General features: G+C 35.9%; 1 protein-coding gene across 3 annotated transcripts in view; it reads left to right on the forward strand.

Moving 5' to 3' along the window:
• IPO11 (importin 11) overlaps positions 1-25,751 on the forward strand; it is a 337,786-nt gene that overhangs the window by 310,180 nt on the left and 1,855 nt on the right. The gene's annotated exons all lie outside the window — the stretch shown is intronic.

Here is a 25,751-nt window from a genome sequence, read left to right on the forward strand (position 1 = left end):
TGAAATTTATAAAATCATAGAATTGAATGTTTAATCATTATAATGAAAAAATTCACACTTTTTTTATGGCTTACCATCCAATACTCCCCTTCAAACTAGGCACTATTTATCTTTTTCCTTCAGCCTTTGACTCATAGTGATCATTAAACTTTGTAGATAGTTAATAGGAAAAAATCACCATATTCAAAAGCTGGTTTGTTAAAAGGAATCAATAGATCCTAATTGTTCACTATAATGTTTTTGTTGATTCCTAATAAAACCATTATAACTGATAAAATTAGTCTTTCTTTTTTGCCTCCCAGAAAATGAAATTGTTAAACTTTAGTATTAAATTAGAGCATGAAAAATTGGGATTACAAATGTTTCCCTCTCATTCTGCAAAAATAACCCAATTTCACTGTTAAAATAATTTACATCCATATGTGTATGTTCTGATTGTTATATACTCTGATTTATATGTTGTCACTTACATGTTACCTATGTATTTTCAGCCAAATATGATTATTTTAAGGCCCACTTTATTACCAATGTGTGCAAGCTCTCACACTCCACCATTCTCTTAAAAGCAGTTCTCGATTGATTCCTAGTCAAATAATCTTACCTGCTGCAGATGTACAACCATTTCCTCTGTTTTAAAAAATATTTTTATTGCGATATCTTCATGTACCATACAGTCCATCCAAAGTATTCAATCATTGCTCACAGTATCATCACATAGTTGCACATTATCACCATGATAATTTTAAGAACATTTGTATCATTCTAGAAAAAGAAATAAAAAGACAAGAGAAAAAGACCAGATATCCCATACCTCTTACCCCTCCCTCTCTTTGACCAATAGTATTGTAATCTACCCAATTTTTTTTTACCTCTTACCCCCCCCATTATTTATTTATTTTGTCCTTATATTTACTCCCTAAATAAAGGGAGCGTCAGCCACTAGGTTTTCACAGTCACACAGTCACATTGTAAAAGCTATATAGTTATACAGTCATCTTCAAGAATTAAGGTGACTGGAACCAACAATTTCAGGTACTGCCCACTAGCCACTCCAATACATCATAGACTAAAAAGGGATATTCATATTTTGCATAAGAATAATCTCTGGGATAACCTTTTAATTCTGTTTGAAATCTCTCAGCCACCGAAACTTTATTTTATTTCTCTCTTCCTCCTTTTGGTCAAAAAGGCTTTCCCAATCCCATGATGTTAGGTCCCAGCTCATCCCCAGGTATCATGTCCCATGTTGTCAGGGAGATTTACACCCCTGGAAGTCATGTCCCACGTAGAGAAGTAGAACAGTCAGTTCACCTGCCACTTTGACTTAGAGAGGCCACATCTGAGCAACAAGAGAGTCTCTGGGGTTGACTCTTAAGCATTGTGCTGGTTTGAAAGGATTTACGTACTGTAGAAAAGCCATGTTTTAATCCTGATCAATCTTGTGGGAACAATGGTTTCTTCTAATCCCTATTCAGTATTATAGGCTGGAAACTTTATTAGGTTATTTCCATGGAGATGTGACTCAATTGTGGGTATGAAACTTGATTAGATGGAAATGTGTCTCTACCTATTCTATATGGATCTTGATTAGTTTACTGGAATCCTTAAAAGAGGAGACATTTCGGAGAGAGTTCCTTTTTTGAGGAGAGAACTGCAGAACTATAACAGAAGGACGAGAGAACCACAGAGTCCACAGCCAGTGACCCTTGGAGATGAAGAAGGAAAACATCCCCTAGAAGGTTCATGAAACAAGATGCCTGGAGAGGAAACTAGAAAACTTTACCATGTTTGCCATGTGCCCTTCCAGCTGAGAGAGAAACCCTGAACCTCATCAACCTTCTTGAACCAAGGTATCTTTCCCTGGATGCATTAGATCAGACGTTTCTATAGACTAGCCTTAATTGGGATAATTCCATGGCCTAAAAACTGTAAACTTGTAACTTATTAAATTCCCCTTTTAAAAAGCCATTCTGTTTCTGGCATACTGCATTCCAGCACCTAGCAAACTAGATCAGATTTTCATACCAAGAGTAGGGTGCTGCTGCGGTTTGTAAATACCAAATATGTTGGGATGGCTTTTTAAATGGACAACGAGAATGCTGGAAGAGTTGTGAAGAGTTTGATAGAGAAGGCCTAGATTGCTTTGAAGAGACTTGTTAGAAATGTGTACTCTAAAGATACCTCTGATGAAGCTTTCCGCAGAAATGAGGCATGTGTTATTACAAACTGGAAGGAAGTCAGTCCTTGTTTTAAAATGGCAGATAATCTGGCAAAGTTGACTAGTGACTTTGGCTCAAAGTCAGATTTTAAAAGCCATGAACTTGGATATTTAGCCAGAAGAGATTTCCAAATTAAACATGCAAAGTAGAGCTTACAGTGAACTGCGACAGGAAAGAGATAAGCCAAGAACTAAACTCTTGGATACAAAGAAACCAGAAATTGATGTTCTGGGAAACTCTGGGCTTCCAGGAGGCAAGACCTCAGAAAGTGATGCCCCACATAAGGATTTAACCAAATGTGGAACCAGTCAGCCATTTCAGAGAAAGCCAGGATTAGATACGGAGTGATCCAGGAGGGATTTGTGGAAACTCCTTATGTCTGATGGGTGTGAACTGAGGCTACTGCATAGAAAACCAACAACAGCGCTGTGGGACCTGTATAAACAGAGCCATTGCCAGTCTGGACTGTGGGGCTCAGAAGGTAAATTATGAAGGTAAAATAACTTTCAGAGGCAGAACCATGGAGACTGAGATCTGAAGGCAAGAAGCTTTGGGCTAGAAAGTGGACTCACCCAAGTACGTGGAGAGGGTAAGTTTGCTCAGAGGTACAGGATGGGCCTTCCACCTTATTGCAGTAGAGGAGTGGTGCCACCTTAGGCCTTGGAGAAGGTGCAGGACACTCCTTAGGGGTTGGGGAGAGCCTGGCTGCCACCACATGGAGGGGTTGGGCATGTGCCCCAGAGATGGCAGAGAGCCCGGGTGTGGCCCCGATGCTTGGAGAGGTTGGAGCCAAGAAAAAAAAAGTCGTATCTCCAGTGTCTCTCAAGGTTGCATTGGGAGAGAGGTGGGCCTCTGCATAGCCCTTGGAAAGGGTGGGACTGCCACTTACTAAAGCCCAGAAGATAAATGACTCTCAGACTTTGAAATCTAATGGACTTTGCCCTGCATGCTTTTGAGATTGCTTGGGTCCTGTGACCCCTGTGTTCCTTCCTCCCTATGGGAATGGGTATATGTCTCCTTTGACTGTTCCTCTTTTGTGTATTGGCACAAAAGAGGAGACATTTTAGAGAAAGTTCCTTTTTTGAGGAGAGAGCTACAGAACCACAACAGGAGGAGGAGAGAACCAGAGTCCACCAAACAGAGACCCTTGGAGATGAAGAAGGAAAACACCTCCCAGCGAGCTTCATGAGGCAAGACGCCTGGAGAGGAAATTAGAAGATGTTTCGTGTTCGCCATATACCCTTCTAGGTGAGAGAGAAACTCTGAACCACATCGGCCTTCTTGAACCAAGGTATCCTTTCCCTGGATGGCTTAAAGCAGACATTTCTATAGACTAGTCTTAATTGGGACATTTCCATAGCCTAAAAACTGTAAACTTGCAACTTATTAAATTCCCCTTTGCAAAAGCCATTCTTTTTCTGGTATATTGCGTTCTGGCAGCTAGCAAACTAGATCCGGCATAATTATAAGTAGACTTAGCTTCTTCTTTGCAGGAATACGTTCCATAGGTTTGAACCCCAAGACTGAGGACTCGGACTGTTGAAGTGGTTGTCTCCGATGCTTGTTGCTCCTCCAACTTCAGGAATTCCCTAGGTAGAGTTTAATATTTCTGCCTTTCTCCCCAGTCCCTCTGTGGGCTTCGCAAATATTTTTTTATACTCTATCCAAATTACTGTGGGCATGTATCAGGGCATCACACTGATCTGTACAAACCAACAAGCCCTCATTCTGATTCATAGGTAATTGTGATGTTCGGATAAACTGATCATACAAGTTAAATTAGATGGTGTGCTACCAAAAATATATATTTTGCACCAAATAAATGTCTCGTTCTTTAGTGTCACACAGAAGTCGAAGTTTTAAATATAAACCATATCATCTTTTACCTTTTAGTCTCATTTACCTTAGTTTTATCCAGATTAGCTTTCATTTATGTCTCTGTTGGAAGATTGATCATTTTTTCAGCTTTTAAAATAGTTGCTGTATGGGGTAATACTGACTTTCATAGCTTTAGGGCTCTAACTCTGAGTCTCAAATGTCACACAAATACCCAAAGTTCCAGGGAATGACCAGGTTATACACAGATACTCAGCATCTCAGAATTTAAAAATAACAGTTACACTCCAGAAGATATGTCACCTGTAAGAGCTTACAGTCTAGGAACCTTTGCAGTAGGCCTTAATCTGATAACCTGTGCTCTCAATTTCAATTTTCTGAGTTTGTATGTTCTAATTATTCCATATGAGTGAGGCATGATAGTATTTGTATTTTTGTTTTTGACATTTCATTCAACATACTGTCTTCAAGGTTCATTCACCTATTTGCATGCCTCATAACTTCATTCCTTCTCGCAGCCTCTCAGTAGTCCGTTATATGTGTACACCACAGTTTCCCTTTCCATTCCTCAGTTGATGTACCCTTAGGCTACCTCCACACATTGGCAACCAAGTAGCATCTCCAAAATAAACTATTTTTCTTTTGTGTTCATTCCATACATTTTTTTGAATGCTCACTATTTGCAAAGCATTTGTCTATATAATCAGTTTTTCTTCTACTAATACGTATTTCTACCCACAGAACCTATCTTCTGGTGTATTGTGATACATACATGTTCTTAAAATTTATTCAATGCCATTAGCTTATTACTAAACCAAATTCTTAAAATGAAATGATTTTTACTTATTTTGTCTGTTTTGCTCAAATTCTGCCTTCTCTCCTAGTTTCACTAACTTCAACTGTTGTACTGTCGTTAATACGTCCTCTTCATTTCCAGATGAAACTAAAACGTGAAAAAGCTTATCCTGGTATACACATCTTTTTCTTGGTTTGGCTGTATAAAAATATATATATATATTTTTAGACTGAACATAGCTTTTCATAACAGTGAGACCCTCAAAATCAGTGTGATAAACTTCCCCCAAATCTTAGAAATATACTATTGCAATGGGTAATCAGCTCTTAAATACCACAAAGTTCCAAGTATCCAAGAGGTTAGTGAAATAATGAATTGAAATAATCCAACTGAGATGTAATATAGACAGAAATTTAGAACTGAGCGTCCTCCTGAGATAACAGTTCTTCCTGTGATAGAGCTAAAATGTTAATCAAAAAATGGTTTCAGTTCACAGAGGTTAAGATCCCTCACAGTAGGCTGCATACTAGTAATCAAAGACACTGGAAAAGGAAATTCTATTGAAAAATGCCTTTGGATCTAAATAAAGTGATGATTGCTGAGTCTGTATAGTTGAGATTTCAAATTAATAGCTTGCTGACATCAGTTCTTGAGGATTTCAATGCAGGCAGTCTATTACTACTTCCTTATATATTTAAATTGTTACTAAAAACCTTAGTCAGGAATGGCCAGTATCTTTGCTGCTGTTCAGTTGGAAACTTTGGCAATACAGTATTGGTTTAATGTAAGTAAAATCGTTGTGTTTGTAGATGGAGAATATGGGCTGATTTAGAAGAACTTATTTTCAGTATCTTGGGTAATATGCCAGACAGTCTTTTGGGCAGTTTTTCCTTTTTTAATTCCTGCTTTCCCTTCTGCATTTCTTTCTTTTTCTCAATAATTTGTCAGTAATGCTAATTATATTTTGATAAGGGACCTATAATTTAAAAGAGGGAAAATTAAGAAGGCTTCTCATACATAAAGTTTTTATTTTGAAGAGTAGATTTTTTTAAATAAAAGTAACCTACGTTAATTTAAAAGCCACAAAATAATTATATGATGTGAAATTCCCTTTCCTCAAGATAGCCTTAACTAATATTGTTATATATCCTTCCAAACATTTTATTCATAAATATAAACATATATGATCTATATGTATTTCATAAATTTCTGCTTTGCTGCTTGAGTTTTCTTAAAGTAGGCTATATATGCATATTTCCATATACATAAATTTAGATTTGTACCATTTCTTTTACTTGTAGTATATGGTAACAGTCCATTGAATGGATCTCTATTCTAGGCCTTTCTTGAACAGCAATTCTAAAATTGTGGTCCATAGCCAAGACCCTTTCAAAAATATTATTTCATGATAATACTAATATATCATTTGCCTGTTTCATTAGAGACATTTGAGTGGTGGTACAAAAGCACTAGGGATTAAAACTGCTGGCACTTCTAGCATCAGTCAAGGCAGTAGCAGCAAACTGTACCAGTACTCATGGTATTCTTCACCACCATATATATTCTCTTTTTTTCTTTTTTAAGCAAGTTTCATTTAAGAATGTCCACGAAGATAGTACAAATGATTAATTTCACTAGCTCGCCATTCTTGAGTACATATCTTTTTAGTATCCTCTGTGATGAAATGGAAATATTCTCTGTGACAGTGTTTGTTTTGAGAAAAATAATTTTTGTGATTGAATTGTGAGCTGGGTTAATTGCCTTTTTCATGCAGCACCATTTGAACATGAAATGTGGCAGATATTTTTGAAAAATAAACAAATGAGTCTGTCAGTTCAAGGAAAATTACTAGCAATATTTGTTACTAGTGTTAGTTTTCAAGCAAAATTGAGAATTTTGAAAAACCTGTATCTATCACCCATGAGTTTCATAGCTTCCCAATACTTTAAGACTTCTTACATTCTTCAGCAGTGATATTAATAAATCTGATATTTTGATATCAAATGTGTCAACATTTGGAAGAGCTGCATAACTTAGTGAACCAGTATTTTCCAACTGACCATTGCATATTGTTACAAAACTGCATGGAAAAAAGATTTATTCAGAGTGCAAGATAGCACAATGGAGTTTAATATAACAGAGAATGAAAAGTTCATTGATAATGGTTTCATATTCTCATTGCAACTAGCCTTTAAGAAATTACCGTTTACAGGCTTTGGTGTAATTTCAAAGAGAATCCACAGTTTCTGCAAAGGCTATTAAAATACTCCTCCATTTTCTAGCTTCATATCTGTAAAAGTCTGAATTTTCTTAATCTACTTCAACCAAAACACAATAGATTGAAACAGATATGAGAATCTAGCTGTCTTCTCTTAAGCTATACATAAGACTTGCAAAAATATGAAACAGTCTCATTCTGCTCATTAAGTTTATTTTTGTTTTGAAAATGTACTTTTCATAAAAATTTTTGTTAATGTAGTAGATCTGTTGCTATTTGTAATTATTAAATATTCTTTAATGTTTTCAGTTTTAACTTCTAATCTAGTAAATATTGATAGATTTAACCCATATGAACAAAAACTTGTTGAAGTCCCCATAACTTTTTAAGTATAAAAGGTTTGTGAGGCCAAATCATTTGAGAACTTTTTACTCTTTATCAACGTTTAGATTGTTCCCATTTTTTTTATTAATTAAAAAAAAATTAACTAACACAACATTTAGAAATCATTCCATTCTACATATGCAATCAGTAATTCTTAATATCATCACATAGATGTGTGATCATCATTTCTTAGTACATTTGCATCGATTGTTCCCATTTTTTGTTTATTATAAGCAGTATTTTAGTGAAAATCATTTTTTATATATCTTGAAAACTTCTACAGTTTTGTCTGTGGCATAAATTCTTGCAAGTAGATATGCTGGATCAAAGGATATGTACTTTTGAAATACTGTGAGATAATACCAAATGTACCCACTGGTGATACATGGGTAATCCCCAGACCCTGATCAACACTTGGCCATTATTAATCTTGTTTTTGCCAGTGTATTAGGTAGAAAGCCTAATGTGCTTTCTCTGATTACAAGTGAGGCTGAGCATTTTTCAGATGTTTGTATCCCATTTATAGTCCTCTGAGAAATGGCTTGCTCATATCTTTTTGTTTTTTCTATTTTTCTCTTAGAAATATTGGATTTTCTACTGTTTTGCTGTGTGGTGGTGGTTTTTAAAGTAAGAGTTCTGTAGATTTTATTTTCCAAGAGTGACCATAATATCTCTTGTTCCGCATGTTCTTCTTAAATGTGGTTTTTGGAACTCCTCCCATCAGGAGGTTGTGTCTATATTCCCTCTCCTTGAAATTGGTCAAGCTTGCTGTGACTTCCAAGTCTAGATCATAACATACATTCTGCTTGGTTCTCTGGGACACTTGTTCTTGGAACCATGCCACCATGCTGCGATGAAGCCGAAGCCCTTACATGTATAATGAGAGAGTAGGTCCCAGAAAACAGCCAGTATCAACTGTCAGATACAGGAGCGAGTGAGCCTTCAGATGATCCCAGACCAAGCTATTGAATATTTTATTCCTTCAAGTCTTCCCAGATAAAGCCTCCAAATTGTGGAACAGAGAAAATCCATCCTCACTCTGTCTTTGTGAATTCTTGACCTGTAGAATCCGTGAGCATTAAAACAAAACAAAACAAAAAACAAGATTATTTTATGCCACCTAGTTTGCAGTAGTTTGTTCATGGCAACTGGAAACTGGAACAAGCTCTTTATAGATTAAGGAAATCAGCCCTTAATTTCTTGTCTGTTACAAACATATTTTCTTCAACTTGTTTTGTTTCTTTTCTATACTGAGGCATTTTTTTTTTCTAATTTGACTGTAAATTTTTTTGTTGAAATTTTGTCAAAAATTTCTTAATTTTCTTTTGTGGCATCTAGTTTTATGGCATGCTTGGAATTGCCTATCTCATTCTCAACAATGTAATTTTTCTTTTTTGATTTTACAATTGTATTTTGTTCAAGTCTTTAATCTCCATCTGGAACTTTTTTGATAAAGGAGTAAAAAGGAGTGCCAGCTTTATTTTCTATGTATATAGCTAGTGCTTTTCTATAAAACTAATCGCCAAACTTCTCCCCACAATTTTGAAATGCCACCTTTATCACGTGCTATATTGCATGGGTTTATTTTAGGAGTCCAGACTGTTGTTTATTATCCTGCCTCTTTGATTATGATAGTCTAACAATCCGTTTTAATATCCATTCCTGGTGTTTCTGAGAATATTTTACCTAAAACTTAGCATTTATATAATTTATAAGATAACCTGAATAATTGTTAAAAATTATTTTAAAATCTCAGTCTAAAAAGGGAAAGACTTATGCTTATTAGAAACAATAAACAAAAGCAGTAGAGTATTGTTTGAAAATCAGAGGCATAAAAGCTAAGGCTGTTTTAATGCTAAGATTGGCAGGTTTATTTCCCTTTTATGATATTTCTTGATTCCATAAAATAGTGCTATAGAGTGTGTTCTTTCAAGTGGTGCATTGAAAATAATTGTTTCTTTATCATATCAGCCTAACTGTATGGTATGAATGAAGACATATATTGTGTCAAAAGCTGAGATTTGCTATCATAATTCAGAGTTAAATGAAAACATGATAAAGAATATGTCCATTTATTTTTTAAAAATTTCATTCTCTTATATAGAGTGATATGTACACAAATAAAATATATCACTTTTGCTGAAAAGGGATTTATTAGCTGAAGTTATAAATAATTTGGATTTCAGTATATCTTTTAAGCCAGTTTTATTCATTATTACATAAACCCTAGCAACGTGAAGTTATCTATGGCAGACTTTAAAACAGTTCTGCCCAATTTTAGTCTTGTTTTATATCTCACATGTGCATAATGTATGTAAAAGTCATATTAATAAGTCATCTGAAACTGTCCGCTTGAAATAAAGTACTTTAAAAAGAAATAGATAAAAAATGTGGAAGCTTTTGTTACAGAAATGATCCAGATGTTTTTATAAATTTCTTTGAACTTAAACCAGAGTTAATTTCTTCCCTCCTGAGCTAGAAGAAACTACAGTGAAAAAACTTGTGTGAATTAAATATGGTTATGTATGCTTTTTTATTATTATTTTTATTGATAAAACAGCATACAAATACAAACATTCTTAACATACAAACATTCCATACATGGTGTACAATCAGTGGCTCACAATATCATCACATAGTTGTGTATTCATTACCATAATCATTTTTTAGAACATTTGCATCACCCCAGGAAAAGAGATAAAAAGAAAAACTCATACATACCATACCCTTAACACCTCCCTCTCATTAACCACTAATATTTCCAACTAACCAATTTATTTTAACCTCTGTTCCCCCTATTATTTGGGTTTTTTTAATCCATATTTTTACTCATCTGTTCATACCCTACTTAAAAGAAATCAGACACAAGGTTTTCATAATCACACAGTCATATTGTAAAAGCTATATCATATACAATCATCTTCAAGAAGCAAGGCTACTGGGACATAGCTCTACAGTTTCAGGTCCTTCCTTTAGACACTCAAATACACCATAAACTGAAAAGAGATATCTGTATAATGTGTAAGAATAAATTCCAGGATAACCTCTCTACTCTGAAATCTCTCAGCCACTGACATTTTATTTTTTCTAATTTCTCTTTTCCCCCCTTTTGGTCATGAAGGTTTTCTCAATCCATTGATGCCAGGTCCCAGCTCATCCCAGGATTTCTGTCCTCTGTTGTCAGGGAGATTTACACCCTTGGGAGTCATATAATGGGTTCGCTTGCTGTGTTGGTTTGGAGTGAATAGCCACATCTAAGCAACAACCAAGGTTCTCTAGGGGTGACTCTTAGGCCTAATTTTAAGTAGGCGCTCAGGCTTTCCTTTGCAGGAATAAGTTACATAGGGACGAACCCAAGATCAAGGGCTCACCTGTTGATTTGATTGTCCCCACTGCTTGCAAGAGTATTGGAAATTCTCCATATAGGGAAATTAAATCTTTTCCCCTCTTTCCCAAGAGGACTTTCCCTTAAGGAACTTCGCAAATACTTCTTTATTCACTGTCCAAATCACTCTTGGATTTATTGAGGCATCCCACTAACCTGGACAACCCAACAAAGTCTCATGCCCTATTCAAGATTCCCTGTACTTATGGTATTCAACTAATCTGACCATACAAGTTCAATTAGAAAAGTTTATATTTACTTTTATGTAAAACAGAACAAGAGGAAAGATATTTGCTTAATAATGGTTCTCAGTTGGGACCTATTTTGTCCCTCAGGGGACATAACAGTAATGACTGAAACATTTTTTATAGTCAAAAGAGTAGTAGAGTACTATTACATCTGATAGGTAGAGGACAACGATGCTGCTAAATATCCTCCAATATATAGGACCAGCCTTCTACCACAAATAATTATCTGGCATAAAATATCAATAGTGCCTAGATTAAGAGACCCTGAATGAATAAAGTCAGGAATTTTTTACTGATGTGGTTTTCTTTGAGTCTTAAATTTATCTGTTTTGTATTCATAGATGAGTTAGTTGCAGGAATGACGTTCTTTTATTTAAGAAATATTAATTTGTTGCTTATTGTGTGCCAAAATAGCAGCCAGGTTATAGATGGCCTTGTATGCCATATGTTAAGTGTGGCACAACCAAAAGATTTCTGCACCCTAATTCCTGGAATTGTGAATATGTTATGTTACATGGCAAAGTGGGCCATAAACTAGAGAAACTGTCCTAGATTATCTTGGTGGGCCAGTATAGAATAGTCACAAGAGACTTAAAAATGAGCAAAAGAGAGGGTCAAGTGATGTGATGTAATTGAGAACTGTACTTGATGTTATTGGCTTTGAAGATGGAGGAATGTGGTCATAAGCCAATGAGAACAAGTAGCTTAGAAGCTGATAAAGGCAAGAAGCCTCCAGAAAAGAATAAAACTCTGCCAATTTTGATTTTAGCCCAGAGATCTGTGTCCAACGTCTAACCTACAGAGCTGTGAGATAATAAGCTTGGGTTGTTTTAAGCCACTAAGTTTATGGTCATAGAAAACTGATACACTAAAGAATTAGGATTTTATTTGGTAGAAATAGAGGAGTCATAAAGAAGTTGTCTTCAGGGTAGTAATATGGTCAAATTTTTATTATAGATAAGATTATTGTACAACCACATCCCACGCGAATTTGCTTGCTCATCTGCTATGATTGCATAAATGGCAATGGGCCATGAATTGTCAGGTAACATTCAAAGCTGGACTGTATTTAAGCCCTAAATTTCCAAAATGTATCTACATTTACATAGTTATATGCATATTTCATAGAAAATTTCTTAAGTTATCTATATGGAAGGTCTTAGCATACTTTACATATGAATTTCATAAATGTTTTGTCTTTTTTTTCTTAAAAAAATGAACACAGTGTAAGTTGACTGATTGTTATAGTACAACCTCTCTGCTCTCTTTCCTTTGTACAGTTCCTCAGACTCTAGAATTGTTAACCATACAGCATCTTCATTAGTCTTCAGCTTTTAACACCCTTAGCTGGCTACCACCTGCGGGGTCCACTGCACCAAAACTCCCTATAAATTTTTTTTTAATTGAACAGCTATTATAAATGGCTATTAATTGTACTCTTTTCAGAAAGTAAACAATACATCCTATCCGCTTCTTTAAATAAAAGAGAATATCTTGACGTTCTCACTTTTTAAATCATGTTTTAAAACTCAGTTATGAAGGTAGGTAAAATATAAACCCTAAATAATAATGGGATTTGGAGGTACTTTCATGATTGATTCAAACTGTTGCATTTATAATATACAGCGGTTTTCATTAAATTGTTCGTTTTGTTGGCATTTACTAATGAGAAGTCGCATCCTTTTTTGACTACTGAAGGTGTTGTTCCTCCATTTCAACTTGCATGAAATACAGTATATATCATTACGTTTGAAAATAGAATAATTATATATGTCTTCCGTATATAATACATAAACAGCTTCAGTTTTTAAGTCTGTTCATATTTATTGATAGTTACCTGATTTTGTGTTTATTTTCCTTAATAAAGCAAAGATATATTTTTAAAAAGCCTCAGTTATTTAAAAAAATCAATCATTGGTTACTTCACATAGTGTGTTCTAAACAAGTTTGGGTATAAGATCAATTTTCCTAATGCAGATTCTATTCTCTCATTGATTTTTCATTGTACATTAGATGTTTACGTATCTAAAAGTAAGCTTTCTGTTTGCTTTTTAAAAATTCCTCAGTTAAAATTTAAAAAGTAGAAAACTTTTGGCAAGAAAAATTTCAAAATTGTACATACTGTGGGGAGTGAGGCCTCCAGCAGGGTTGTTATGCTTGCTAAGAAAACTTCACAGCATTTTCCTATGCTAGGCTCTCAACCCACTCCCCTCCCTTTGTCATTGTTAACTACTATTAACTGCTTCCACCAGATGAATAGTAATGCCATTAGATGTGACCAAATATCCGGCTAGTTTTGCGCAGACCTGGGTAACAGAGAAATATCTTCTGTTTGTTTCCTTTTCTGTGGTTTCTATTCTTCCCTCCCTCTCCTCCATACGCATATGTGTATATACACACATACACATATACACATGAATGCACAGTGGTTGCCTCATTCCAAACAGTATTTGATGCAGATGCATTTTTATCATTTAATATAAAGAGGAAATCCACTAATTTTCATGTTCTTAACCTTTTTTTTAAAACATTTTACATCAGGAACCATGATTTATTTTATCTCTGCCTCCTTAGTGTGATACTTGATAACATTTCATTGAATTAGATGCTAGTGATAGCAAACTTCTTAAATCCGCATGTGTGCTGGTTTGAAAGGAAGCATGCCCCCTAAGAAAAGCCATGTTTTAATATAAATCCCATTTCATAAAGGTAGAATAATCTCTATGCAATACTGTATGTTTGAAACTGTGATTGGATCATCTCCCTGGTTGATGTGATTTAGTTAAGAATGGTTGTTAAACTGGATTAGGGTATGACATGTCTCCACCCATTTGAGTGGGTCTTGATTAGTTTCTGAAGTCCTATAAAAGAGGAAACATTTTGGAGAATGAGAGATTCAGAGAGAGCAGAGAATGCTGCAGCACCACAAAGCAGAGTCCACCAGCCAGAGACCTTTGGAGATGAAGAAGGAAAACGGCTCCTGGGGAGCTTCATGAAACTGGAAGCCAAGAGAGAAAGCTAACACAGGATGCCGTATTCGCCATGTGCCCTTCCAGCTGAGAGAGAAGCCCTGACTGTGTTCACCATGTGCCTTCTTACTTGAGAGAGAGAAACCCTGAACTTCGTCGGCCTTCTTGAACCAAGGTGTCTTTCCCTGGATGCCTTTGATTTGACATTTCTATAGACTTGTTTTAATTGGGACATTTTCTTGGCCTTAGAACTGTAAACTAGTAACTCATTAAATTCCCCTTGTTAAAAGCCATTCCGTTTCTGGTATATTGCATTCCAGCAGCTAGCAAACTAGAACAGCATGGCACCAGAAACCCGAGTTATCTACTAAGAATTGGAGATTTGGTGAACTTTGTTCAGGCCTCTGGTTGCTAGGTGTACTGGTTGACTAATATTGCTTCATAATTATTTCTGAAATCCTGCTTGTTTTCCTTTCCCTGTGAATTTGTTCCTGGAATGAAAACCAACCCTAATTCTTAGAGATTGTTGAAAAATCACATATGGTCTTAAGTCTCAAGGGCGTTGAAGATATTGTGATTGTATTTACTCGTGTGAACTAAACACTGATAGGCACAGTTCTCCAAGAACTCAACTTCAGTGATAAAAGGTAAAGGTAGGAAGTACTTGAACAGTGTTGTTTTCTAAACAACGTTTGCAGTGTTACATTTTTGTTAATCACAACGTTGGTATTTTTTGAGAGTTTTCCATTTGACGTCTGCACATTTTTCAATAATGGAGGTACTGCTGTAGAATCATTCCTTTATTTGTGGCAAGCCTGCCTACAAAAATAAATACTTAACTTGTTTTAAAATTATGCAAAAGAGAAAAGCAAACCTAGGTGTATTAACCAGAGAAACAGAACCAAGAGGAGATGACTGTAAATATGAATTTATAACTGTAAACATGAAATATATGAAAGTGTCTCACGCAGCCATGGGAATAGAAGAGTCAAAAATCCATAGGACAAGCTGTGAAGCACACAACTCCAGTGAAGGGTCTCGAACTCCACAGGAGAGGCTTGCTGGCTGAAGAAGCAGTGAAAAAGTCTCTCTTCTTCTTTAATTGTCTTCAACTGATTGTAGTATCTCATTTGTGGGAGGCATACCTTTAGTTGATTGTAGATGTATTCACCCACAGCTACTGTCAGCTGACTGATGATTCAATAAACCAGCCTTCCAATTTATCAGCCAGTGTTCTAGTTTGCTAGTTGCCGGAATGCAATATACCAGAAACAGAATGGCTTTTAAAAAAGGGAAATTTAGTAAGTTGCTAGTTTACAGTTTTAAAGCTGAGAAAATGTCCCAATTAAAACAAGTCTATAAAAATGTCCAATCTAAGGCATCCAGAGAAAGATACCTTGGTTCAAGAAGGCCAATGAAGTTCAGGGTTTCTCTCTCAAGTGGAAGGGCACATGGTGAACATGGCAACATCTGCTGGCTTTCTCGTGGCTCTACAAAAAAAGGACTCTCTCCAAAATGTTTCCTCTTTTAAAGGATTCCAGCAAGCAACCCCACCTTCAGTGGGTGGAGACACACCTCTATGGAAATCATCTAATCAAAAGTTACCACCCACAGTTGGGTGGGTCACATCTCCATAGTAACAATCAAAATGCTCCCACCCAGCAATATTGAATGAGGATTAAAGGACATGGCTTTTCTGGGTTCCACCACAGATTCAAACCGGCAAAACCAGGCATGAAATATCCTTGCAGCAATCGTCAGGCCAGTGCTTGCCTGACCAGACAGCTGGGCACCATCACCTGCCCAAGTTGACACCAGAACCTAACCATCACAGTCCACCCCTTGTCAGTTTGGCAGCTGTACACATCACCTTGAAACGTGCTTAATTTCCAAATAGAACACAGTGGCAGACATATGTTTAGCCTAACAATACCCCACTGTCCTTTATACAACCAGAAACTCATTACATCTCTCCAGAATAGGGTGCAAATCCTTAGGTAACATTTACTCTTAAACTTCATATCCTATTGACCTAAATACTGTAAATTGAGCAATACAACTTATGCCATATAATAAGAGGAAAACAAGATACCTGTTTATATACAAATGCAAACACAGTCATAGCAAAACAGAGAGGAAATATTCAAACAATCACAGTCCTCGTTTCTGTAACTGATCACATGGTCATAGTTCACATTTATCACAACCTTCTCCTTCCACCAATTCCATGGTCCCTTTGCCTTCAGCAAGCTCTTTAGGTGGTCATAGTTCTTTGCCATGCAGGGTGGCCCAAAACTACATTCCTGCAGTTTCTAGGCCATTGGTAGTCCTACCTGAATTGGGTTGGTGCAATTTTCCATTGACTTTAATCACAGGGCCTGGTAATACTAAGAGACACCCCAGGGGATCTTCTGTATTCCAAGAAAACTCTTCTTTACCTTCATTGTGTAGTTGCAGTCCTATTTCCCCTTGATAGTCAGGATCAGTCACTGCAGACAGAACAGTAATTCCCTTTCTGGCCTGTTGATTCAGTGGCATAAGAAGCCTAAAGTGGTGAGGGAACAGTCTTAAATTTCAGTTCAAAGGAATCATTGTTGTGTCTCCTGGTAGGAGCATTCCTCCTTTTGGAACCAAGAGCTTAAGGTTTCAAGGACAGAAAGCAAACATTTTCCTAGTGGATCACTAGGGGTGATAGTGACTGGTGCCACTCCCATTTCCACCCTTTGGTTCCTGGACCTGTGAATCCTGGCTATTGGAGAAACAGCACCATATAGTGGACACAGATACAGGGCATACTCAGGTGACTGGAGAACATTGCCCCAGCCCTCCAAGGAATTGCTACCTAGTTGGCACCATAATGTATCTTCAAAAGGTTATTCCACCATTTTATCAACCCAGCTGCCTCTGGATGGTGGGGAACCTGGTCAGAGCAGAGAATTCCACGAGCATGTGTGCATTCCCACACTTCATTTGCTGTAAAGTGGGTTCTTGATAAGAAGCGATGCTATGTAGAATACCATGATAATAGATAAGGTATTTCATAAATCCGTGGATGGTAGTTTTGTTGGAAGCACTGCATGCAAGGAAAGCAAACCTGTATCTGGAGTATGTTTCTATTCCAGTTACCACAAATCGCTGCCCCTTCCATTATGGAAGTGGTCCAATGTATTCAGCCTGCCACCAGGTAGCAGGCTGATCACCTTGGGAAATGGTGCTATATCAGAAACTTTAGTTACAGGTCTTGGAGAAAAGAGGGGTGATGGGGTGGGTTATGAAAAGAAATAGCAGTGTCCTTCAAGCCAGTTACTTTGGGGCAATTTGTTGCTGTTTCCCAAGGGGAGGTGGTTACAGGTTTAGTAGGCACTGAAGGGTTAATCTCTTCACGTGGAGACTGGGCAGACTGGAGGGCAGGAAGTTGTTTTCTCAAGGCAGGCTGGAGGTTGGGAAGCTCTTTCCTCAGGGCAGGTCTATCTAGCAAAGGCTCAGCAGATTCCAGGGGTTTCATCCCCCCCACTGTCGTCATTATCAAGCCACATGTCACCATCCCAAATTTCAGGATCCCATTCTTTTCCAGTCAGACCCCTTACTTTAAGAGCAGACAGCCTGCGAGGCTGAGATTTTAGTTTACATTGTAAATCTGCTACTCGCACAATAATTAGGCTGTGTCTAGGTTTCAGACATCTCAAATCTGTGACCACAAGAAATATGATTTTTTTTCAGAGCACACATGAAAATCTTTGCATGTTTCATACAGTGCTTAAGTTGCAAATCTGAAGCCTTCAGTTCACCCCTTTCCATCAGCATATCTAACAACAACCAGCCAATATCATTAGACCTCTTAATTCCACAAAACTCTGTTGAGGTATAAAAAACATCTCATCCAGAGCCTTGCCTCACATAAGTGTACAATTAGCAGAATCAAATGGTGCTACTTTGTATAGCTCTTTTTGCCAGCTCACCCCATGGACTGTCAGTGCTGCCTTGATTATGGGAATCAGGGTCATTAGTGCCTTTGAGTCTAACCAGAGTAGAAAACCAATTGTAAAAACCCATTTTTAAGATTCTGCTTCTCAAGAACCCCACTCTTGGTACCAAGCTGTATTAGTCAGGGTTCTCTAGAGAAACAGAACCAACAGGGGATATCTGTAAAGATTTATGAAAATGTCTCATGCGTCTGTGGGAATGGAAGAGTCCAAAATTCATAGGGCAGGCTGTGAAGCTGGCAGGTCCAATGAAGGATCTCGATGAACTCAAAACAGGAGAGACTTGCTGACTGAAGAAACAGTGAAAAAGTCTCTTCTTTATTAGTCTTCAACTGATGGATTATCTCATTTGCAGGGGGTGCACCCTTAGTTGATCACAGACATAATAAGCCACAGCTACAATCACTGACTGATGATTTAATAAACCAGCCTTCCAATTTATCAGCCACCCACCAAATATCCTTGTAGCAATGGTCAGGCTATTGCTTGCCTGACCAGACAACTGGGTGCTTCACCTGGCCAAGCTGACTCCAGAGCCTAACCATCACACTAGGTTACAAGCTGATTGCTAAATTTGAATTTTAATTTTTGTCCATGAGACATATATGCACTGTCACTTCTACTTCATGAAGTCTGGGCTGCAGTTTTTCTAGAGATAGTAGTATCAAATAATTCCTGTACTTGCAAACTCATCAGGTAGAAATTGCAAACTTTCTCAAGCAATGGCTACAGTGATGATGATAATGTCAGAAGACTTCCTTGGAATTTGAATTTATGCTAGGTGTAATTAGAGACCTTGAATTTTTATGGCTGTACCATGTTGATGCAGTAGCTTCTGTTTGGTACCTACAGGGTTCATATTCTTCATTAAGCCACAATTAGAGTTTATGTCAAACAGATTACGTATGTTTGAGAAATTGGCAGTTACCTACACTAAAACGATTAGAATCCAAAAGGAATTGTTAAATCGAAAGTATTTTTAATCAAGTTAAGGAGGTTTTGAAGGTAACATGTCTAAACATATCATTTTAGGCATATTTTCCTTTAAGATTTTTGCTGTGTTATATAGCTTAGGTGTTTATACGTAAGCTACCAGATTTCATGGACAGTATATTATCATTCTTACAAAGCTGTTCTGCATTTTTTAGAGTAGAAAACATTCTTTCTTTCTCTTTAGCAAAATTCCATCTGAAATAATTTTATAGGAAGTGGTTTCTGAAAAATTATTATAGTGTAGATGGAGGTTTAAAAAGTGAGTAATGATATGATATGCCACATAATTTAAGGAAAATGAAAGCTTCAGCTTCACTGATTTCCTGCTGAGTGAAATTGCTGATTAATGCAGTGAAATATAGTGGAAACTGTTTCAAGGAATGAAAATTTCAAAGTACAAGAAATATACATCATGATAAGTAGCACCACAGGAGCTAAAATCTTGTACCAACTTTAAAAACTAAACACCTTATGTATCTTAGTATAAGTCAAAGACTGTAATTGCCAACAAAGGGACCCAGGTAACATAGTTCCAGAGGAACTATTCTGTCTTTCGAGTAATAATATAAAAACCAAAAAATAATGAACTATTCATTAAGTAATATGAATAATGAAATAAACTATTCATTAAAATCCAATGTATGGACTTTTGAAGCGTTCAGGGTAATGATATTAACATTTCATTCATTTCCCTGAAGTTGGGATTTCTAGGTAATTATTTTTTACTAATAATTGAAGCCTGTAAAGTTCCTCATTTCACCTTAACCATTTTAAAGCATATATTTCTTAAATTATCACATACCATCCTTTGAAGATGCAAGGGGAAAGGAAGCATATGGAAGTAATGGAAAGAGAATAAAACCAGGACTTCAGAAGTCTATATTCTAGTTTTACTGATGTCATTAATTTAAGGCAGGAAGAACCTTAAATATCACTCAAAGCCTGGATAATGTATCAGTTTTTCTCATCTCTAAAATGAAATTGCCAGGGAAGCTGCTCTGAAATTCTGTAACTGGACATTTGTATAAGCTAATTGAGAAGTCAGAAGTCCTCACCCAAAATGATACAGAAGGATGTTGTTTTTTAGTTCCTTAGTCCATTTGTTTAAAATAACCTTTTTATTTTGGAATAATTTTAGATTCATAGAAAAGTAGCAAAGATAGCACAGAGAGGTCCCATGTTCCCTTCATCCAGTCACCCCTAATGTCAACATCTTCTATTATCAGGGCACATTTACCAATATTCAGAAACCAGTATTTGTATATTACTATTAACTCCAGACTTTATTCGCATTTCACCAGTTTTTCCAATAATGCTCTTAGTTCTGAGATTTAATCCAGAATATCATATAGTGCATTTAGCATGGGTCTGTTTTTAATAATTTTGTTTCTTCCATTAATGTCAGATTGTCAGCTGAGCTCTAAACTGCTTACTGTGTTTCTGCTTGCAATGTTTTTAGCACCTGAAATTTGTGCATCTAAGGAACTTTGAATTGGAAACTAGATAATACTAACACTGTTAGGAAAGTGTGGAGAAATGAACAAAATATTTTTAATTTTCAAGGTTCTGCTATCTTAAATTCTATATGAATTCTGACATATGGGTACCAAAACAGCTATTTTCATTATTCAAAGACCTTTGAAAATTAATTCCTTGCACCGAATATATTCTTGGAGGTGAAGGGTGCCAGATTACTAAATTTAGAATTACTAAATTCTCTCAATTGTGAAGCATTGCTGTACATGAAGAAGACTAGAAGAATTTAACCTAAATGAAATTGAAGGTTGGCGTCTGTGTACTGTTAATCCTGTGGAACCACTGTCTTGCTATGACTCGTGTAACTATGAGCCAGCTATACAGGTATGTGCTCTTTGATAGGAATTATGCAAAACCTGTATTTCCATCTGAGGAACAGTGACGTCTTTGCTATGTTGAGTCTTCCAGTCCATGAACAGGATATATCACTCATTTATTTCAGATCTTCTCATAGTTTTCAGCATATAAATCCTGTGTGTGTTTTATTAGAATTACACCTAAGTGTTTTTGTTTTGTTGTTGTTGTTTTTTAGTGATTGTCAGTGGTGTATATTTTAATTTTGGTGTGCGTGGGTACATTGCTCGTATATAGAAATTGTATAGAAATACAGATGATTTTTCTATTTCTTTTATATCATGCAACCTCACTGAACTAACTTATTAATTCTAGGTGTTTTTGGTAGATTTGTTGGGATTTTCTACATAATCTATCATGTGATTTGCAAATAGCTTTATTTCTTTTCTTCTGATCTATTTGCCTTTTGTTTCCTTTTCTTACCATATTGCACTGGCTAAAACTTCCAGCAATGTGTTAAATAAGAGCAGTGAAAGTGAATATCCTAGCATTGTTCCCAATCTTAGGAAGAAAGTATTCAGTATTTTATCACTAAGTAAGATTAGCTGTAAGTTTGTTGTAGGTGCTTTTTATCTAGTTGTCTATTCCTGTTTTTGCGAGAGTTTATATCATGACTGGCTGTTGAATTTTCTCAACTGCTTTTTCTGCATAGTTTGTATAATCATGTGATTTTTCCTCTTTCACTTTATATTGATTGATTTTCAAATATTAAACCAGTCTTCCATCCCTGGAATAAAACCCAGTTGGTCATGATGTATAATTCTTTTTATATGTATATATGTATTTTCCCCTTCTCTTTTACTAGGTTCTTGACGTGTGGGAGCTTAGATTATTGATTTGAGACTTTTCCTCTTTCTAATGTATATGTTTAATGCTATACATCTCCCTCATAGCCCTGCTTTATGTCCCACCACAAAGTTCAGTATGTTGTATTTTCATTTTCATTCAGTTCAGTGTTTTTGTTTTGTTTTGTTTTGCTTTTAATTTCCCTTCAGACTTTGTTTTTCATCCCTGGGTTTTTTACGTGTATGTTGTTTTGTTTCCAAGAGTTGGGAAATTTTCCTGTTTTCTTTATGTATTGCCTTTAATTTGATTCCATTGTGACTAGAAAACATAATCTAAATGATTTCAGTTCTTTTCATGTGTTTTGAGGTTTGTTTTATGACCCATGATGTATGGTCTAACTTGGTATATATTCCATGGCACTTGAAAATAATATATTTTGCTATTGTTCAGTGAACTTCTCTAAATGTTGATTAGATCCTGTTGGGTGAGTTGGTGTTGTTGAGTTTTTCTATACCTTGCTGATTTTCTGTCTAGTTCTATTAATTCTTGAGAGGGCAATGTTTCAGTTTCCAACCGAAATCGTAGCTTTGCCTATTTCTCCTTTTAAGTGTATCAGTTTTTTGTTTCACATATTTGGAGCTCTGTTTGATGCATACGCATTTAGGATTGCTATTTCTTTGTGTTGAGTTGACCTTATTATCATGTGTAATGACCATCCTTGTCTCTTGTACTTTTCTTTGTCCTTAAGTCTACTTTATTTAATAAAAATATAGCCACTTCTTTTGACAAATATTTGCATGGTATTTTTCCATCCTTTCACTTTCAACTTACCTGTATGATCAGATTTAAAATGAATTTCTTATAGGCAACATAGAATTGGATCGTGGTTTTTAATGCTACTCTGTCTTTTACAGGATATGCAGACCACTCACATTTAATGTCATCATTGATGTATTAGAGATGAAGACTGCCATTTTATTTTTGCTTTGTTTTATTTCTGTTTTATTTATCCTGCCTTTCTGTGGATTACTTGCACTTTTTTGAATTCTTTTTATCTGTAATGCTTTTTGAATGTATCTCTCTATATAGCTCTTTTTGTTGTTGCTCTTGGCATTACATTATATATCTATTACTTGTCACAGTTTATTGGTGTCATCATCTTTTACCAGTTCAATGTAGAAAATGTACCAACTTTTACCTCCCTTTACCTTCCCCTACTTAAATTGTCTTAAATGTTTCCCCTACATACATTTAAAACCACATCAGGTAGTGTTGTAATTTTTGCTTCCACCATCAAACATAATTTAGAAAAGCAGAAAAAAAGGAAAATCCTATTGTATTAACTTACATTTTTACTTACCACTTTCTTCCTTTTTGATGAGCCTAGGTTCCTTCTGTTATGTTCTCTGTCTGTTCAGAAACTCCTTTAGCCATTTAGCCACTCCTTTGGGTGACAGAAAATTTTCTGTTCGTTTCCTTTCATCTTAGAACATCTAGCTTTCCTCTTTATTCATAAAGGATATTTCTGATAAGTATCTGATCCTAGGTTGACAGGGTTTTGGTTTTTTTCTTTCATCACTTGAAAATGTTGTGACACTTCCTTCTGTCCACCAGGGTTTCTGATGAGAAATCTGCTGTTATTGCCGAATAGTTAAAGTATTCTTTTTCTCTCGCTACTTTCAAGATTTTTTTCCTTTGTCTTTAGTGTTTTTCAGAAGTTTGATTATGATGTACTTGGTTTGGATTTGGGTTTATTCAGCCTCTTGAATCTGTAGGTTTATGTGTTTTGCCACATTTGGGAATGATTCATCCTTTTTTTTTGAGTACTTTTCCATCTTTTTTCCTCTCCTTCTGGGACTCGGACGACATGAATGTTAGATCTTATAGTATGGTACCACAAGTCCCCAAAGTGTGTTTTCGTTCTGCTGTTTAGATTGGATACTTTCTGTTGTTCCAAATCACTGATTCTTTCTTCTGTCCCCCACCATTCTGCTGAGTCCATCCATACACTGGACTTTTTTTTTAGTAATTATATTTCTTAGTTTTAAAATTTTCATCTATCAACTTTTTTTCTTTCTTTGTGAAAAATAACATATATACCAAAAAAAGCAATAGATTTCAAAGGAATAAATACAGTTAGTTGTAGAACAGATTTCAGAGTTTGGTATGGGTTACAATTCCACAATTTTAGGTTTTTACTTCTAGATGTTCTAAGATACTGGAGACTAAAAGAAATATCAATTTAATGATTCAGCAATCATATTCATTTGTTAAACCCTGCCATCACTGTATAACTCCACCATTACCTTTGATCTTTCTAGCCCTCTTTAGTGGTATTTGGGCCATGGCCATTCTAACTTTTTCATGTTGGAAGGGTTTGTGAGTAATATGAGGTAGGGAGATGAAACTATCTGATGTTCTGGAGAGGCTGGGCCATCTAGGACTTATCTGGTTCAGGGACACATCTGGAGGTTATAGGTTTCTGGAAAGTTACCCTAGTGCATGGAACCTTTGTCGAATTTTATATATTGCCCTAGATGTTTTTTAGGATTGGTTGGAATGGTTTTCGTTGGGGGTTGGCAAGATATGATAGGTAACAATGTCTAACCAAAGCTTGCATAAGAGTGACCTCCAAAGTAGCCTCTCGACTCTATTTGAACTCTCTCAGCCACTGATACTTTATTAGTTACTCTTCTTTTCCCCTCTTTATTCAGGATGGAATTGTTTATCTCACAGTGCCAGGGCCAGACTTTAATCTGGGAATCATCTCCCACGCTGCCTGGGAGACTTTTACTCCTGGATGTCATGTCCCATGTAGGGGGGAATGCAATGATTTCACTTGCAGATGAGCTTAGAGAGAGTGAGGCCACATCTGAGCAAAAAAAACAGGTCTTCCAGAAGTAACTCTTAGTCATCCTGTCACTTTGAATTTTGCACTGTAATTTTTCCATAAACAGATTTATCTCCTGAAAACTAGTCATTTTTCTCATGAACATACCACCTAGTAGATATTCTGTATTTTTTTAACCTTAAATCATATAATTAAGTTAATTGTAAGTTAGGTATTATTTACTTTAAGGTAATAGTGGAAGTTCTGTGAAAATGATATAGTAACTTGTCATTGTCTCTTATTTCTGGTGATTCTATGCATTATTACATTCAAATAAATAACTAGATATTTACTTATTTACTTTAAGGTAATAGTAGAAGTTCTGTGAAAATGATATCAGTGATTTGTCATTGTTTCTTATTTCTGGTGGCTGTACACATTATTACATTCAAATAAATAACTAGATATTTAGTGGATGAAGAGCAATGATTCTTCTCTAGTGAATCATTTGGTCAGTCTGTTTCACATAATATTTTTTCAGAAGGAGAAGTTAATTGTTTATTTGAAGGTGTTGTGTTAGAGAGTATTATATGTCCTCCTCTATCCTTTTCCCCTCTACCCTCCTTCCAAAAGAAATTGATGCTTTTAATCTTTGCATAACTAATCAATACATTTTTCCTTTCATATTTTTAATATAGTACTGCTGTCGTACTGTACCATAACTGATAGGTTTTAGAATAGTGATACTTTTATTTATCTATTGGAAATTAAAAATAGAGATGTGATAAGTTGAGTATTTACAGTTTCTTAATAACAAATTTAAAGACAGCAATTAAGCAACACTTTTAAGCATTATTTCAGTAGTTATATTGACTTGTTGGACATCAACTTCAAGCTTTGCTGCTTTTCACTCATATTGTTGCAGATGGTTTCAACTGCAGATATTTTTTAATTCATTTGCACAATATTTTGACAAAGTCCACATCCTTCTTTAGTAAAAGGTCTGTTTGTTGGTATGTAAATGATATTGAACATTACTGCGTGTTGCTTAAGAGAATAAATATTTTTCAGTCTTTCATCTTCATTTCCTGTCCCTTCTGTAGCTCACATGACTTCAGGCTTGTGGATGCAGCCTTAGTGCCTGTAGTTCTTGGGGCTCTTTCTCCTCTCTGCCTTCCAGGGTAATGAGTAATGAAATTATAGCTACCTTAGAT

The sequence above is a fragment of the Tamandua tetradactyla genome, chromosome 9 (assembly GCF_023851605.1).
Source record: "Tamandua tetradactyla isolate mTamTet1 chromosome 9, mTamTet1.pri, whole genome shotgun sequence".
In the NCBI taxonomy this organism is placed as follows: domain Eukaryota; kingdom Metazoa; phylum Chordata; class Mammalia; order Pilosa; family Myrmecophagidae; genus Tamandua; species Tamandua tetradactyla.